General features: G+C 40.7%; 1 non-coding gene across 1 annotated transcript; it reads left to right on the forward strand.

Annotated features, from left to right (window-relative positions):
* Window positions 1-16,810: 16,810 nt before the first annotated feature.
* trnal-cag (transfer RNA leucine (anticodon CAG)) lies at window positions 16,811-16,893 on the forward strand. Its single transcript has one exon. It is a non-coding gene; the product is annotated as a tRNA-Leu (tRNA).
* Window positions 16,894-18,121: the final 1,228 nt, after the last annotated feature.

Here is an 18,121-nt window from a genome sequence, read left to right on the forward strand (position 1 = left end):
TTGAGTTCATTAGTAATTCTTCCGACATCACTGTCGCATCATTTTGAGATCATTAGCCATTCTTCCGACATCACTGTCGCAATATTTTGAGGTTCGTAGCAACTCTTACTACATTACTGTCAGCATCACTTTGAGTTTATTAGCAACTATCACTACATTACTGTTAGCATCATTTTGAGTTGTTGAGCAATTCTCACGACATCACTGTCGCAATATTTTGAGGTTCGTAGCAACTCTTACTACATTATTGTTGCATTATTTTAAGGTTCGTAGCAACTCTTACTACATTACTGTGAGCATCACTTTGAGGTTATTCGAAACTATCACTACATTACTGTTAGCATCATTTTGAGTTGTGGAGCAATTCTCACGACATCACTGTAGCATTAAATTGAGTTCATTAGCAACTCTTTCTAAATGACTGTCAGCATCACTTTGAGGTTGTTCGAAACTCTTACTACATTACTTTAAGCATCACTGAGTTTCTTAGCAACTATCACTACATTACTGTAAGCATCATCTTGAGTTCATGAGCAATTCTTCCGACATCACTGTTGCAATATTTTGAGCTTCGTAGCAACTTTTACTACATTACTGTCGCATTATTTTTAGGTTCTTAGCAACTCTTACTACATGACTGTAAGCATCACTTTGAGGTTATTCGAAAGTTTCACTCCATTACTGTTAGCATTTTTTTGAGTTAATTAGTAATTCTTACGACATCACTGTCACATCATTTTGAGATCATTACCAATTCTTCTGACATCACTGTCGCATTATTTTGAGGTTCGTAGCAACTCTTACTACATGACTGTCAGCATCACTTTGAGGTTGTTTGAAACACTTACTACATCACTGTCAGCATCACTGAGTTGATTAGCAACTATCACTACATTACTGTTAGCATCATTTTGAGTTCATTAGCAATTCTTCCGACATCACTGTCGCAATATTTTGAGGTTCGTAGCAACTTTACTACATTACTGTCGCATTATTTTGAGGTTCGTAGCAACTCTTACTACATGACTGTCAGCATCTCTTTGAGTTTATTCGAAACTTTCACTCCATTACTGTTAGCATCATTTTGAGTTCACTAGCAATTCTTACTACTTCACTGTCGCATCATTTTGAGATCATTAGTAATTCTTCTGACATCACTGTCGCATTATTTTGAGGTTCGTAGCAACTCTTCCTACATGACTGTCAGCATCACTTTGAGGTTATTCGAAACACTTACTACATTACTTCAAGCATCACTGAGTTGATTAGCAACTATCACTACATTACTTTTAGCATCATTTAAGTTCATTAGCAATTCTTCTGACATAACTGTCGCAATATTTTGAGGTTCGTCACAACTTTTACTACATTACTGTCGCATTATTTTGAGGTTCATAGCAACTCTTAGTACATGACTGTCAGCATCACTTTGAGGTTATTCGAAACTTTCACTCCATTACTGTTAGCATCATTTTGAGTTAATTAGTAATTCTTCTGACATCACTGTCGCATCATTTTGAGATCATTACCCATTCTTCCGACATCACTGTCGCAATATTTTGAGCTTGGTAGCAACTCTTACTACATTATTGTTGCATTATTTTAAGGTTCGTAGCAACTCTGACTACATTACTGTCAGCATCATTTTGAGTTCATTAGCAATCCTTACTAAATCACTGTCGCATCATTTTGAGATCTTTAGCAATTCTTCTGACATCACTGTCGCATTATTTCAAGGTTCGTAGCAACTCTTACGACATGACTGTCACCATCACTTTGAGGTTATTCGAAACACTTACTACATTACTGTTAGCATCATTTTAAGTTCATTAGCAATTCTTCTGACATCACTGTCGCAATATTTTGAGGTTCGTAGCAACTTTTACTACATTACTGTCTTATTATATTGAGTTTCGTGGCAACTCTTACTACATTATTGTTGCATTATTTTAAGGTTTGTAGCAACTCTTACGACATTACTGTCAGCATCACTGAGTTTCGTCGCAACTATCACTACATTACTGTTAGCATCATCTTGAGTTCATTCGCAATTCTTCCGACATCACTGTCGCAATATTTTGAGGTTCGTAGCAACTTTTATTACATTACTGTCCCATTATTTTGAGGTTCGTAGCAACTCTTAGTACATGACTGTCAGCATCACTTTGAGTTTATTAGCAACTATCACTACATTACTGTTAGCATCATTTTGAGTTCATGAACAATTCTCACGACATCACTGTAGCATTGAATTGAGTTCATTCGCAACTCTTACTGAATGACTGTCAGCATCACTTTGAGGTTTTTCGAAACTCTTACTACATTACTATAAGCATCACTGAGTTTCTTAGCAACTATCACTACATTGCTGTTAGCATCATCTTGAGTTCATGAGCAATTCTTCCGACATCACTGTCGCAATATTTTGAGGTTCGTTGCAACTTTTACTACATTACTGTCGCATTATTTTGAGGTTTGTAGCAACTCTTACTACATGACTGTCAGTATCACTTTGAGGTTGTTCGAAACACTTACTACATCACTGTCAGCATCACTGAGTTGATGAGCAACTATCACTACATTACTGTTGGCATCATTTTGAGTTCATTAGCAATTCTTCCGACATCACTGTCGCAATATTTTGAGGTTCGTAGCAACTTTTACTACATTACTGTCGCATTATTTTGAGGTTCGTAGCAACTCTTACTACATGACTGTCAGCATCACTTTGAGGTTTTTCGGATCTCTTATTACATTACTGTAAGCATCACTGAGGTTCTTAGCAACTATCACTACATTGCTGTTAGCATCATCTTGAGTTCATGAGCATTTCTTCCGACATCACTGTCGCAATATTTTGAGGTTCGTTGCAACTTTTACTACATTACTGTCGCATTATTTTGAGGTTCATAGCAACTCTTAGTACATGACTGTCAGCATCACTTTGAGGTTATTCGAAAGTTTCACTCCATTACTGTTAGCATCATTTTGAGTTCATTAGTAATTCTTCCGACATCACTGTCGCATCATTTTGAGATCATTAGCCATTCTTCCGACATCACTGTCGCAATATTTTGAGGTTCGTAGCAACTCTTACTACATTACTGTCAGCATCACTTTGAGTTTATTAGCAACTATCACTACATTACTGTTAGCATCATTTTGAGTTGTTGAGCAATTCTCACGACATCACTGTCGCAATATTTTGAGGTTCGTAGCAACTCTTACTACATTATTGTTGCATTATTTTAAGGTTCGTAGCAACTCTTACTACATTACTGTGAGCATCACTTTGAGGTTATTCGAAACTATCACTACATTACTGTTAGCATCATTTTGAGTTGTGGAGCAATTCTCACGACATCACTGTAGCATTAAATTGAGTTCATTAGCAACTCTTTCTAAATGACTGTCAGCATCACTTTGAGGTTGTTCGAAACTCTTACTACATTACTTTAAGCATCACTGAGTTTCTTAGCAACTATCACTACATTACTGTAAGCATCATCTTGAGTTCATGAGCAATTCTTCCGACATCACTGTTGCAATATTTTGAGCTTCGTAGCAACTTTTACTACATTACTGTCGCATTATTTTTAGGTTCTTAGCAACTCTTACTACATGACTGTAAGCATCACTTTGAGGTTATTCGAAAGTTTCACTCCATTACTGTTAGCATTTTTTTGAGTTAATTAGTAATTCTTACGACATCACTGTCACATCATTTTGAGATCATTACCAATTCTTCTGACATCACTGTCGCATTATTTTGAGGTTCGTAGCAACTCTTACTACATGACTGTCAGCATCACTTTGAGGTTGTTTGAAACACTTACTACATCACTGTCAGCATCACTGAGTTGATTAGCAACTATCACTACATTACTGTTAGCATCATTTTGAGTTCATTAGCAATTCTTCCGACATCACTGTCGCAATATTTTGAGGTTCGTAGCAACTTTACTACATTACTGTCGCATTATTTTGAGGTTCGTAGCAACTCTTACTACATGACTGTCAGCATCTCTTTGAGTTTATTCGAAACTTTCACTCCATTACTGTTAGCATCATTTTGAGTTCACTAGCAATTCTTACTACTTCACTGTCGCATCATTTTGAGATCATTAGTAATTCTTCTGACATCACTGTCGCATTATTTTGAGGTTCGTAGCAACTCTTCCTACATGACTGTCAGCATCACTTTGAGGTTATTCGAAACACTTACTACATTACTTCAAGCATCACTGAGTTGATTAGCAACTATCACTACATTACTTTTAGCATCATTTAAGTTCATTAGCAATTCTTCTGACATAACTGTCGCAATATTTTGAGGTTCGTCACAACTTTTACTACATTACTGTCGCATTATTTTGAGGTTCATAGCAACTCTTAGTACATGACTGTCAGCATCACTTTGAGGTTATTCGAAACTTTCACTCCATTACTGTTAGCATCATTTTGAGTTAATTAGTAATTCTTCTGACATCACTGTCGCATCATTTTGAGATCATTACCCATTCTTCCGACATCACTGTCGCAATATTTTGAGCTTGGTAGCAACTCTTACTACATTATTGTTGCATTATTTTAAGGTTCGTAGCAACTCTGACTACATTACTGTCAGCATCATTTTGAGTTCATTAGCAATCCTTACTAAATCACTGTCGCATCATTTTGAGATCTTTAGCAATTCTTCTGACATCACTGTCGCATTATTTCAAGGTTCGTAGCAACTCTTACGACATGACTGTCACCATCACTTTGAGGTTATTCGAAACACTTACTACATTACTGTTAGCATCATTTTAAGTTCATTAGCAATTCTTCTGACATCACTGTCGCAATATTTTGAGGTTCGTAGCAACTTTTACTACATTACTGTCTTATTATATTGAGTTTCGTGGCAACTCTTACTACATTATTGTTGCATTATTTTAAGGTTTGTAGCAACTCTTACGACATTACTGTCAGCATCACTGAGTTTCGTCGCAACTATCACTACATTACTGTTAGCATCATCTTGAGTTCATTCGCAATTCTTCCGACATCACTGTCGCAATATTTTGAGGTTCGTAGCAACTTTTATTACATTACTGTCCCATTATTTTGAGGTTCGTAGCAACTCTTAGTACATGACTGTCAGCATCACTTTGAGGTTATTCGAAACACTTACTACATTACTGTTAGCATCATGTTGAGTTCATTAGCAATTCTTACGACATCACTGTCCCATCAGTTTGAGATCATTACCAATTCTTCTGACATCACTGTCGCATTATTTTGAGGTTCAAAGCATCTCTAACTACATTACTGTCAGCATCACTGAATTTATTAGCATCTATCACTACGTTACTGTTAGCATCATTTTGAGTTGTTGAGCAATTCTCACGATATCACTGTAGCATTAAATTGAGTTCATTAGCAACTCTTACTAAATGACTGTCAGCATCACTTTGAGTTTGTTCGAAACACTTACTACATTACTGTCAGCATCACTTTAACTTTATTAGCAACTATCACTACATTACTATTAGCATCATTTTGAGGTTAGTAGCAACTCTTACTACATTACTGTAAGCATCACTGAGTTTATTAGCATCTATCACTACGTTACTGTTAGCATCATTTTGAGATCATTACCAATTCTTCTGACATCACTGTCGCATCATTTTGAGATTTTTAGCAATTCTTCTGACATCACTGTCGCATTATTTTGAGGTTCGTAGCAACTCTTACTACATGACTGACAGCATCACTTTGAGGTTGTTCGAAACACTTACTACATTACTGTAAGCATCACTGACTTGATTTGCAACTATCACTACATTTCTGTTAGCATCATTTTGAGTTCATTAGCAATTCTTCCGACATCACTGTCGCAATATTTTGAGGTTCGTAACAACTATCACTACATTACTGTTAGCATCATTTTGAGTTGTTGAGCAATTCTCACGACATCACTGTAGCATTAAATTGAGTTCATTAGCAACTCTTACTAAATGACTGTGAGCATCACTTTGAGGTTGTTCGAAACTCTTACTACATTACTGTAAGCATCACTGAGTTTCTTAGCAACTATCACTACATTACTGTTAGCATCATCTTGAGTTCATTAGCAATTCTTCCGACATCACTGTCGCAATATTTTGAGCTTGGTAGCAACTTTTACGACATTACTGTCGCATTATTTTGAGGTTCGTAGCAACACTTACTACATGACTGTCAGCATCACTTTGAGGTTATTCGAAACTTTCACTCCATTACTGTTAGCATCATTTTGAGTTCATTAGCAATTCTTACTACATCACTGTCGCATCATTTTCAGATTATTAGCAATTCTTCTGACATCACTGTCACATTATTTTGAGGTTCGTCGCAACTCTTACTACATTATTGTTGCATTATTTTCAGGTTCGTAGCAACTCTTAGTACATGACTGTCAGCATCACTTTGAGTTTATTAGCAACTATCACTACATTACTGTTCGCATCATTTTGAGTTGTTGAGCAATTCTCACGACATCACTGTAGCATTAAATTGAGTTCATTAGCAACTCTTACTAACTGACTGTCAGCATCACTTTGAGGTTGTTCGAAACTCTTACTACATTACTGTAAGCATCACTGAGTTTCTTAGCAACTATCACTACATTACTGTTAGCATCATCTTGAGTTCATTAGCAATTCTTCCGACATCACTGTCGCAATATTTTGAGGTTCGTAGCAACTTTTACGACATTACTGTCGCATTATTTTGAGGTTCGTAGCAACACTTACTACATGACTGTCAGCATCACTTTGAGGTTATTCGAAAGTTTCACTCCATTACTGTTAGCATCATTTTGAGTTCATTAGCAATTCTTACGACATCACTGTCGCATCATTTTGAGATCATTAGCAATTCTTCCGACTTCACTGTCGCAATATTTTGAGTTTCGCAGCAACTCTTACTACATGACTGTCAGCATCACTTTGAGGTTATTCGAAAATTTCACTCCATTACTGTTAGCATCATTTTGAGTTCATTAGCAATTCTTACTACATCACTGTCGCATCATTTTCAGATCATTAGCAATTCTTCTGAAATCACTGTCACATTATTTTGAGGTTCGTAGCAACTCTTACTACATTATTGTTGCATTATTTTAAGGTTCGTAGCAACTCTTACTACATTACTGTCAGCATCACTTTGAGTTTATTAGCAACTATCACTACATTACTGTTAGCATCATCTTGAGTTCATTAGCAATTCTTCCGACATCACTGTCGCAATATTTTGAGGTTCGTAGCAACTTTTACTACATTTCTTTCGCATTATTTTGAGGTTTGTAGCAACACTTACTACATGACTGTCAGCATCACTTTGAGGTTATTCGAAAGTTTCACTCCATTACTGTTAGCATTATTTTGAGTTCATTAGCAATTCTTACTACATCACTGTTGCATCATTTTCAGATCATTAGCAATTCTTCCGACATCACTGTCGCATTATTTTGAGGTTCGAAGCAACTCTTACTACATGACTGTCGGCATCACTTTGAGGTCATTAGCAACTATCACTACATTACTCTTAGCATCATTTTGAGTTCATTAGCAATTCTTACTCCATCACTGTCGCATCATTTTGAGATCATTAGCAATGCTTCCAACATCACTGTCGCATTGTTTTGAGGTTACTAGCAACTCTTACTACATGACTGTCAGCATCACTTTGAGGTTATTCGAAACTTTCACTCCATTACTGTTAGCATTATTTTGAGTTCATTAGCAATTCTTCCAACATCATTTTCGCAATATTTTGAGGTTCGTAGCAACTCTTACTACATTACTGTTGCATTATTTAAAGGTTCGTAGCAACTCTTACTACATTACTGTCAGCATCACTTTGAGTTTATTAGCAACTATCACTACATTACTGTTAGCATCATTTTGAGTTTATTAGCAATTCTTACGACATCACTGTAGCATTAAATTGAGTTTAGTAGCAACTCTTACTCCTCCTGGAACCGTCACCTTACCGTGGTGGAGGAGTTTGAGTGCCCTAGTGACCCTAGGAGCAATGCTGTCGGGGGCATTTTTCCCCTGGTAGGGTCACCCAAGGCAGACTGGTCCTAGGCGAAGGGCCAGACAAAGAACGGTTCAACAGACCCTTCATGGAAAAACCAGCAAGTGCTACATGTACCCTGCCCGGAGGGGCACTGGGGCCCCGCCCTTGAGCCAGGCCCAGGGTGGCGGCTCGAAGGCGAGCGCCTGGTGTCCGGGCCTTGGTCCGCGGGGCCCGGCCAGGCCCAGCCCGAAGAGGAGACACAGGCACGTCCTCCCTTGGACTCACCACTCATCGGGGGAACCGGAGGGGTCCAGTGCAATGTGGTTTGGGTGGCAGTTTCAGGCGGGTGCCTCGGCTGTCTGAACCACAGACATGGAAGCTGGCTTTTGGGACATGGAACGTTACCTCTCTGGTGGGGAAGGAGCTGGAGCTGGTGGAAGAGGTTGAGTGTTACCGGCTAGATATAGTCGGCCTCACCTCGACATATAGCTCTGGGTCCGGAACCCGAGTCCTTGAGAGGGGTTGGACTTTCTCTTTTGCTGGAGTTGCTCCGGGTGAGAGGCAGAGGGCGGGGGTGGGCTTTTTGGTTGCCCCTCGACTCTCTGCCTGTACGTTGGGGTTTACCCCCGTGGACGAAAGGGTTGCTTCCCTGCGCCTTCGGGTCGGGGAACGGGTCCTGACTGTGGTCTGCGCATATGCGCCGAACACTAGTTCAGAGTACCCACCCTTTTTGGAGTCCTTGGGAAGGGTACTGGATGGTGCCCCGGCTGGGGACTCCATTGTCCTACTGGGAGACTTCAACGCTCACATGGGCAACGACAGCGTGACCTGGAGAGGTGTGATTGGGAGGAACGGCAGGCTCGACCTGAACCCGAGTGGTGTTCAGTTATTGAACTTCTGTGCAAGTCGCAGTTTGGCCATAACGAACACCATGTTCGGGCATAAGGATGCCCACATTGCACATGGCACCAGGACACCCTAGGTCGCAGGTCTATGATCGATTTTATAGTCGTATCATTTGACCTGCGACCGCATGTTCTGGACACTCGGGTGAAGAGAGGAGCTGAGCTGTCAACTGATCACCACCTGGTGGTGAGATGGATCAGATGGCAGGGGAAGATGCCGCGCAGACCTGGCAGGCCCAAACGAGTAGTGAGGGTTTGTTGGGAACGCCTGGCAGAAGAACCAGTCAGAACGATCTTTAACTCCCACCTCCGGCAGAGCTTTGATCACATCACGGGGGTAGTGGGGGACATTGAGTCCGAATGGGCCATGTTCCGCTCTGCCATTGTTGAGGCGGCTGCTGTGAGCTGTGGCCGCAACGCTGCTGGGGCCGGCCGCGGGGGTAATCCTCGAACACGCTGGTGGACACCAGAGGTGAGGGGAGCCGTCAGGCTGAAGAAGGAGGCTTACAGGGCATGGCTGGCCTGTGGGTCTCCAGAGGCAGCTGACCGCTACCGGCAGGCCAAACGGTGTGCAGCTGTGGCGGTCGCCAAAGCAAAAACGCGGGCGTGGGAAGAGTTCGGTGAGGCCATGGAGAACGACTATCGGTCAGCTCCAAAAAGGTTCTGGCAAACCGTCCGTCGCCTCAGTGGGGGAAGGCGGCAACTTGCCCACACTGTTTACAGTGGGGGTGGGAGGCTGCTGACGTCAACTGGGGAGATAATTGGGCGGTGGAAGGAATACTTTGAGGAACTCCTCAATCCCACCAGCACGTACTCCGTGGAGGAGACAGAGTCTGGGGAGTGCTTGGGGGGGGGGTCGTCCAATCTCCGGGGAAGAAGTCGCCGAGGCAGTTAAACAACTCCGCGGTGGCAGAGCCCCGGGGGTGGATGAGATTGTTCGAAACTCTTACTACATGACTGTCAGCATCACTTTGAGGTTGTTCGAAACACTTACTACATTTCTGTAAGCATCACTGAGTTAATTAGCAACTATAACTACATTACTGTTAGCATCATTTTGAGTTCATTAGCAATTCTTCCGACATCACTGTCGCAATATTTTGAGGTTCGTAGCAACTTTTACTACATGACTGTCAGCATCACTTTGAGGTTATTCGAAACTTTCACTCCATTACTGTAAGCATCATTTTGAGTTCATTAGCAATTCTTACTACATCACTGTCGCATCATTTTGAGATCATTAGCAATTCTTCTGACATCACTGTCGCATTATTTTGAGGTTCGTAGCAACTCTTACTACATTATTGTTGCATTATTTAAAGGTTCGTAGCAACTCTTACTACATTACTGTCAGCATCACTGAGTTTATTACCAACTATCACTACATTACTGTTAACATCATTTTGAGTTCATTAGCAATTCTTCCGACATCACTGTCGCATTATTTTGAGGTTCGTAGCAACTCTTACTACATTACTGTTAGCATCATTTTGAGGTTAGAAGCAACTGTTACTACATGACTGTCAGCTTCACTTTGAGGTTGTTCGAAACTCTTACTACATTACTGTAAGCATCACTAAGTTAATTAGCAACTATCACTACATTACTGTTAGCATCATTTTGAGTTCATTAGCAATTCTTCCGACATCACTGTCGCAATATTTTGAGGTTCGTAGCAACTTTTACTACATTACTGTCGCATTATTTTGAGGTTCGTAGCAACACTTACTACATGACTGTCAGCATCACTTTGAGGTTATTCGAAACTTTCACTCCATTACTGTTAGCATCATTTTGAGTTCATTAGCAATTCTTACTACATCACTGTCGCATCATTTTGAGATCATTCGCAATTCTTCTGACATCACTGTCGCATTATTTTGAGGTTCGTAGCAACTCTTACTACATTATTGTTGCATTATTTAAAGGTTCGTAGCAACTCTTACTACATTACTGTCAGCATCACTGAGTTTATTACCAACTATCACTACATTACTGTTAACATCATTTTGAGTTCATTAGCAATTCTTCCGACATCACTGTCGCATTATTTTGAGGTTCGTAGCAACTCTTACTACATTACTGTTAGCATCATTTTGAGGTTAGAAGCAACTGTTACTACATGACTGTCAGCTTCACTTTGAGGTTGTTCGAAACTCTTACTACATTACTGTAAGCATCACTAAGTTAATTAGCAACTATCACTACATTACTGTTAGCATCATTTTGAGTTCATTAGCAATTCTTCCGACATCACTGTCGCAATATTTTGAGGTTCGTAGCAACTTTTACTACATTACTGTCGCATTATTTTGAGGTTCGTAGCAACACTTACTACATGACTGTCAGCATCACTTTGAGGTTATTCGAAACTTTCACTCCATTACTGGTAGCATCAGTTTGAGTTCATTAGCAATTCTTACTACATCACTGTCGCAACATTTTGAGATCATTAGCAATTCTTCTGACATCACTGTCGCATTATTTTGAGGTTCGTAGCAACTCTTACTACATTACTGTTGCATTATTTTGAGGTTCGTAGCAACTCTTACTACATTACTGTCAGCATCACTTGGAGTTTATTAGCAACTATCACTACATTACTGTTCGCATCATTTTGAGTTTATTAGCAATTCTTACGACATCACTGTAGCATTAAATTGAGATCATTAGCAATTCTTCTGACATCACTGTCGCACTATTTTGAGGTTCGTAGCAACTCTGACTACATTACTGTTGCATTATTTAAAGGTTCGTAGCAACTCTTACTACATTACTGTAAGCATCACTGAGTTTGTTAGCAACTATCACTACGTTACTGTTAGCATTGTTTTGAGTTCAATAGCAATTCTTACGACATCACTGTCAGCATCATTTTTAATTTACTCGCAACTCAAACCACATGACTGTCAGCATCACTTTGAGGTCATTCGAAACTTTCACTCCATTACTGTTAGCATCATTTTGAGTTCATTAGCAATTCTTACTACATCACTGTCGCATTATTTTGAGGTCCGTAGCAACTCTTACTACATCACTGTCAGCATCACTTTGAGGTTGTTCGAAACACTTACTACATGAATGTCAGCATCACTTTGAGTTCATTAGCAACTATCACTACATTACTGTTAGCATCATTATGAGGTTAGTTGCAACTCTTACTAAATGACTGTCAGCATCACTTTGAGGTTGTTCCAAACACTTACTACATTACCGTAAGCATCACTGAGTTAATTAGCAACTATCACTACATTACTGTTAGCATCATTTTGAGTTCATTAGCAATTCTTACTACATCACTGTTAGCGTCATTTTGACTTCATTAGCAATTCTTACTACATCACTGTCGCATTATTTTGAGGTTCAAGCAACTCTTACTACATGATTTTCAGCATCACTTTGAGGTTGTTCGAAACACGTACTGCATTACTGTAAGCATCACTGAGTTGATTAGCAACTTTAAGTACATCACTGTTAGCGTCATTTTGACTTCATTAGCAATTCTTACTACATCACTGTCGCATCATTTTGAGATCATTAGCAATTCTTCCGACATCACTGTCGCATTATTTTGAGGTTCGAAGCAACTCTTACTACATGACTGTCAGCATCACTTTGAGGTTATTCGAAACTTTCACTACATTACTGTTAGCATCACTTTGAGATCATTAGCAACTATCACTACATTACTCTTAGCATCATTTTGAGTTCATTAGCAATTCTTACTCCATCACTGTCGCATCATTTTGAGATCATTAGCAATGCTTCCAACATCACTGTTGCATTATTTTGAGGTTCGTAGCAACTCTTACTACATGACTGTCACTATCACTTTGAGGTTTTCCGAAACATTTACTATATTACTGAAAGCATCACTGAGTTTATTAGCAACTATCACTACATTACTCTTAGCATCATTTTGAGATCATTGGCAATTCTTCCGACATTACTTTCGCATTATTTTGCGTTCATTAGCAATTCCTACGACATCACTGTAGCATTATTTTGAGGGTAGTAGCAACTCTGACTACATGACTTTCAGCATCATTTGAAATTGTTCGAAACACGTACTGCATTACTGTAAGCCTCACTGAGTTTATTAGCAACTATCACTACATTACTGTTAGCATCATTTTGTGTTCATTAGTGATTCTTACGACATCACTGTCACATCATTTTGAGATCATTAGCAATTCTTCCGACATCACTGTCGCATTATTTGGAGGTTCGTAGCAACTCCTACTACATTACTGTTGCATTGTTTTGAGGTTAGTAGCAACTCTTAGTACATGACTGTCAGCATCACTTTGAGGTTATCCGAAACATTTACTATATTACTGAAAGCATCACTGAGTTTATTAGCAACTATCACTACATTACTCTTAGCATCATTTTGAGATCATTAGCAATTCTTCCGACATTACTTTCGCATTATTTTGCGTTCATTAGCAATTCCTACGTCATCACTGTAGCATTATTTTGAGGGTAGTAGCAACTCTTACTACATGACTTTCAGCATCATTTGAAATTGTTAGAAACACGTACTACATTACTGTAAGCCTCACTGAGTTTATTAGCAACTATCACTACATTACTGTTAGCATCATTTTGAGTTCATTAGCAATTCTTCCGACATCACTGTAGCATTATTTTGTGGTTAGTAGCAACTCTTACTACACGACTGTCAGCATCACTTTGAGTTTATTAGCAACTATCACTACATTACTGTTAGCATAATTTTGAGTTCATTAGCAATTCTTATGACATCACTGTCGCATCATTTTGAGATCATTAGCAATTTTTACAACATCATTGTAGCATTATTTTGAGGTTATTAGCAACTCTTCCTCCATTACTGTTAGCATCATTTTGAGTTCATTAGCAATTCTTCCGACATCACTGTAGCATTATTTTGAGGTTTTGAGGTACCTTTGTTTGTAACCTTTCTGCTGACCAGCGAGACGCCACCACGCACGGCTGTCAGCTCCGTGAAGGAGGGAGAGGAAGTGGAAAGGACGGAGAAGGGTCGGACCAGGTCTACTTCTAGGTGACCACTCACTATCGTCTGCCACACTGCCCCTCATGGTGGGGAGTGTAGCGCCATCCTGCCACAGTACATTTGTTTCATTCTTTTGCTCTTGCACTTTAATTAAAATGGACTTGACTTGAGAACGTTTTGTTTCAAAATATAGATGAATTCCCAGATTTATAGGTAGCATGAGTATGAAGTTGCACTTGCACCCGGTGGGAAAATGTCCTCTGCATTTGACTCTAACTATGTAGGAGCAGTGGTAGCAGTGTCAGCCTGGGGGCTTGGTCAAGATCAATGACAGGAGTAGCAGACAGGTAATATCCATAGCATGCATGTTGTTTGAGAGGAGTAAGGGTACACTGTTGGTCTCTCACCTGATGCGCTGTCATCAGCACAAATGATCTGTTCCTAAACATCAAAATCTACCATCCCCCCTGATTGTTTTTTACAACTGGAGTACTGGTTAACACTTTAGAAAGCCTTCATTCAGAGCTGTGAAGAACCTTGAACCTGATATCCCAGACATCAAAGTGGGCCACTAACTGGCCAGATGAAGCTATGCTAGGCTGCTGTACTCTGAAGAGCTAAAGTAGCAGCTTTTGAGAGGGATGCTAACCTGGATGTGTTCATCTCCTACTTTAATATCAGCGGCCCAACTTGGAGCTCTGACAGCCTCCAGCTTGTTGTTCCTGTTTCTGCTTCAGTCAACAGGGAACTCCAACCTGCAATAGAATCTTCAACAACAATGGAATAGAAAAGTGAGGAAGAAAAACTAGAATAAACTTACAAAGCTGAGAAATGTTCATGAAGAAGAAAGGCACACGTTATGATTGAGGCCAGAAACTAAAACTCCACACCAAATGTACTTTGACTTGTAGGATAATGAACTTGAATGTGTTGAAACAGCAGATCAATGAATCCACTACCACACAACAAGATGATGACCCCCTACCACAAGATGGCGTCACAGATCCTGACGGTCTGTGCAGGAAACACCGAGCAAAACATTACAACAAAGCTCCTGTTGTTCCCTCCAGGAAAAACTGTGGCTCTGATGAGAAGAAGGATCCCAGCGTCCTCTGAGGATCCATGGCCGCACCATTGGGTAGAAGGACGATGGGGTCGGCACCAGGAGGAACCCTGGTGTCTCCGATGCAGGGAAGATGGAGCAGTGAAGAGGCCACATTGTGGCGTCCTAAAGAGGACATTTGGTGGAGCCTGAGACAGCAAACATCACGCCCCCTTCATCAGAAGAACCACAGCACCAGAAGAAAGAATCACGGCAGTGACGACAGGGAGGATCAGGGTGACCTCCTCACCTCCACCTTTGAACCTTCAAATGAACTTTAAAAAGCTTTAGAGTGGAGAAGGATTTTAAAACCTTTCTTTGTTTTTTCCTTTCATTCTCATTTGTGTGATTGTCTGATTTATTAGAAATAAACACTGTCTGCTGGGTTTACATTGACTGTGATTCTCTTTTTGCATGCAAGTTGAAAGTTCTGCCAATAAAAACCACAAGTATTTGAAGACCAAAGGAAGAACCCCCAAAGTCAGGACCCTGAGATCAAAGTGAGAGCTCTGATCTCAGAGGTCTAGGATATTTCCCATCCCATGGCCCTTCAAATAAGAGCCCTGTGTCTCTGTCTCAAAGTTTTCAACCATATTTGTTTGTTAAATTAAAACCAGACGACCACTGTGGTCCTTTTTACACGGTAAGTAAAGCACAGATGCCCTGGTGGACCTGTTGGCACCCTGGACTTTGAATCCAGTGACCTGAGTCCAAGTCTCAGTTCCAGCAGGTTTCCTGCAGCCTTCAGCAGAGCTGCCATGTTTCTCTGTAGAGAACTAAGTGATGCTCTCAGCAGGTTGAGGGCACCACCAACAAGTGAGGTATGAACCTCTGACTTCCTTCTTGTCAAACAGGAAACTCCTAATACGTCATTTGAGTAAAGTACCTCATATTCCTGACATCCAAGTAGTAGTGAAGTGGAGGAAGAAGGTAGGAGATCTCCAACAGGATCCTTCTTCCCTCTGTCCTCCTTGATCTCATGGATCACCACAGTCAAGGGGAGACCCAAGCTCCCGGATGGATCTGGCACTCAGGAACTGCTGAGTTTTCCAGTGGACTTTGTTCCATCCATGGTTCAGGAACAGGACTCCTCCTGGTTAACCTGGTATCTTTCCACCCAACTGTGGGTTCTTGGAGAATTTTTCATGTCATGTCAAGAAATCAGGCTGGTGGGTTTTTCAATGAGAGAAATTCTGGTGACTTAATTAAGTGGCATGTTTGTTGAAGCAGTAATTAACTGATAAATTAAGGAAGGCCTGGCCAGTCTTTGCTCCCAGGTCATACGATGGAGTTAGAAAGTCCTGAATAAATCTGGAGTTCCATGATTTCCTTGTGGTTCATGATCCTTTTGCCAATGTAGTCTGGAACAAGAGCAAGATGAACCTCCAAATATCAACAGGTTGATTGCAGGTGATGTCAAGTGGTATTTTGAGGAACGTCCTCCTTGTGTTTGGTTCCATGGTGGAATGGTGAGCCCTCTGGACTCTGGATCCAGTGATCCCAGTTCAAGTCTTGGTGGGACCTTCCTGTCTGGAAGGTGTCCCATGTAACAAACTGATCAAGAGATGCAATGTGGTTCTAATGTTCTGGTTCATTTCTTGTCCTTTAGAAAAATGAAAATCATTTCTTACTGCCATAAACTCAGACTGTGTGTTTAATGTTAACAATAAATGCAACAACTAAGGAGCCAGTAGCTCCTGTGGAAAAAATTCTACTTTGTCAGTGAATTAATTCAGTCTGCAACTGTCAGTGTCTGTCAGGATGGCCGAGCGGTCTAAGGCGCTGCGTTCAGGTCGCAGTCTCTCCTGGAGGTGTGGGTTCAAATCCCACTTCTGACAAAGGACATTTTCTCCACATTCCTATGCATCCACAGTGGTACATTCCAAACCCAGTTGAAGCTGCTCTCCACTGATGGGAGTGAGTGGTTGAACTGGCAGCAGAGGAGGCAAAGGAGCTTCCCTGTGATGTCCCAACATCGCCTGGTTTCCTCCAACATGGAGCAGCCACCAAACTCTAACTTCAATGTTGGATCAAAGTCTGCTGAAGAAATGTGTTTTCTTTTAATTCACATTTTGTCCATTAACTTCATCATCAGAGACTCCATCTCATCACATGACTAAAGTCTGGGTTCTGTAGTGGTGGTAAAATATCCTTCCATGCCCCTCACTAGTTTGCACACAGAAAAGCATATTTTACTGGTTTCAGATCTCTTAGCTTGTTCTCTCTCTTAAACCAGCTGAGGCAGCTTTCATTGTGTGATTGATTTACAATATAAATATGGAACAGAACCATTGGAATCAGATGTCAGGACATTTGAAGGAATGTCAATCTCCTGTTGAAATGTTGCAGTGTGCAGCTGAGGCTCTCTGGCAGTGGCACCAGGAGCCACAATGGCAGAACCTGGACCCTCCTGGAGGAGAACCACAGGTGAGGGCCTTCTTGGCTCCAGATTGATGAAAATCAAGTGTCTGAGGCTGTTAGCAGCCATGAAGTTGATCTGGTTGGCACTGGTATTTGTTCTTGCTGCAGCTCAGGAGTGATTCAGGAGAAGAGTTTCAGAACAGCCCAGGTTGGGGACTGGAATTCTAAAATTTCCCCTGGAACCAAACAACCTTGGAGGGTAAAACCTCCAATCATAGCCACTCAGATGAAGCAGCAGAAGAAGCTGTCATCCACCCTGACAGTCAAAGCATCAAGTCAAGGAAACATCACCATCTTGTAGTTCCAAACCTCCACCTGTCAGATTCAGCTACTTCTTATTGTGGGACTTTAAACTTGAACACAATGGAATTTGGACAAGGAGTTTTCCTTCCAGTCCAAACATCATCGTCCAGCCTCCAACCAGAGGTCCATCAGTTATCATGGAGCCACAGGTGGAGTCTGGGTTCTTTTCTGGAATGAGACGGCAATGACAGTCCTGCCAAGTGACATCACTGACATGAATGGATGACTTCAGTCACGTGACTGGATGACTTCAGTCACGTGACTGGATGACTTCAGTCATGTGACTGGATGACAGTGTAGATGCCAATGTACAGGTTGGGGAAATAGTCTCTGAGAATCCAG

The sequence above is a fragment of the Aulostomus chinensis genome, chromosome 1, assembly GCF_037954235.1.
Source record: "Aulostomus chinensis isolate RoL2024-O1b breed Wild chromosome 1, RoL_Achi_v1.0, whole genome shotgun sequence".
Taxonomy (NCBI): Eukaryota; Metazoa; Chordata; class Actinopteri; order Syngnathiformes; family Aulostomidae; genus Aulostomus; species Aulostomus chinensis.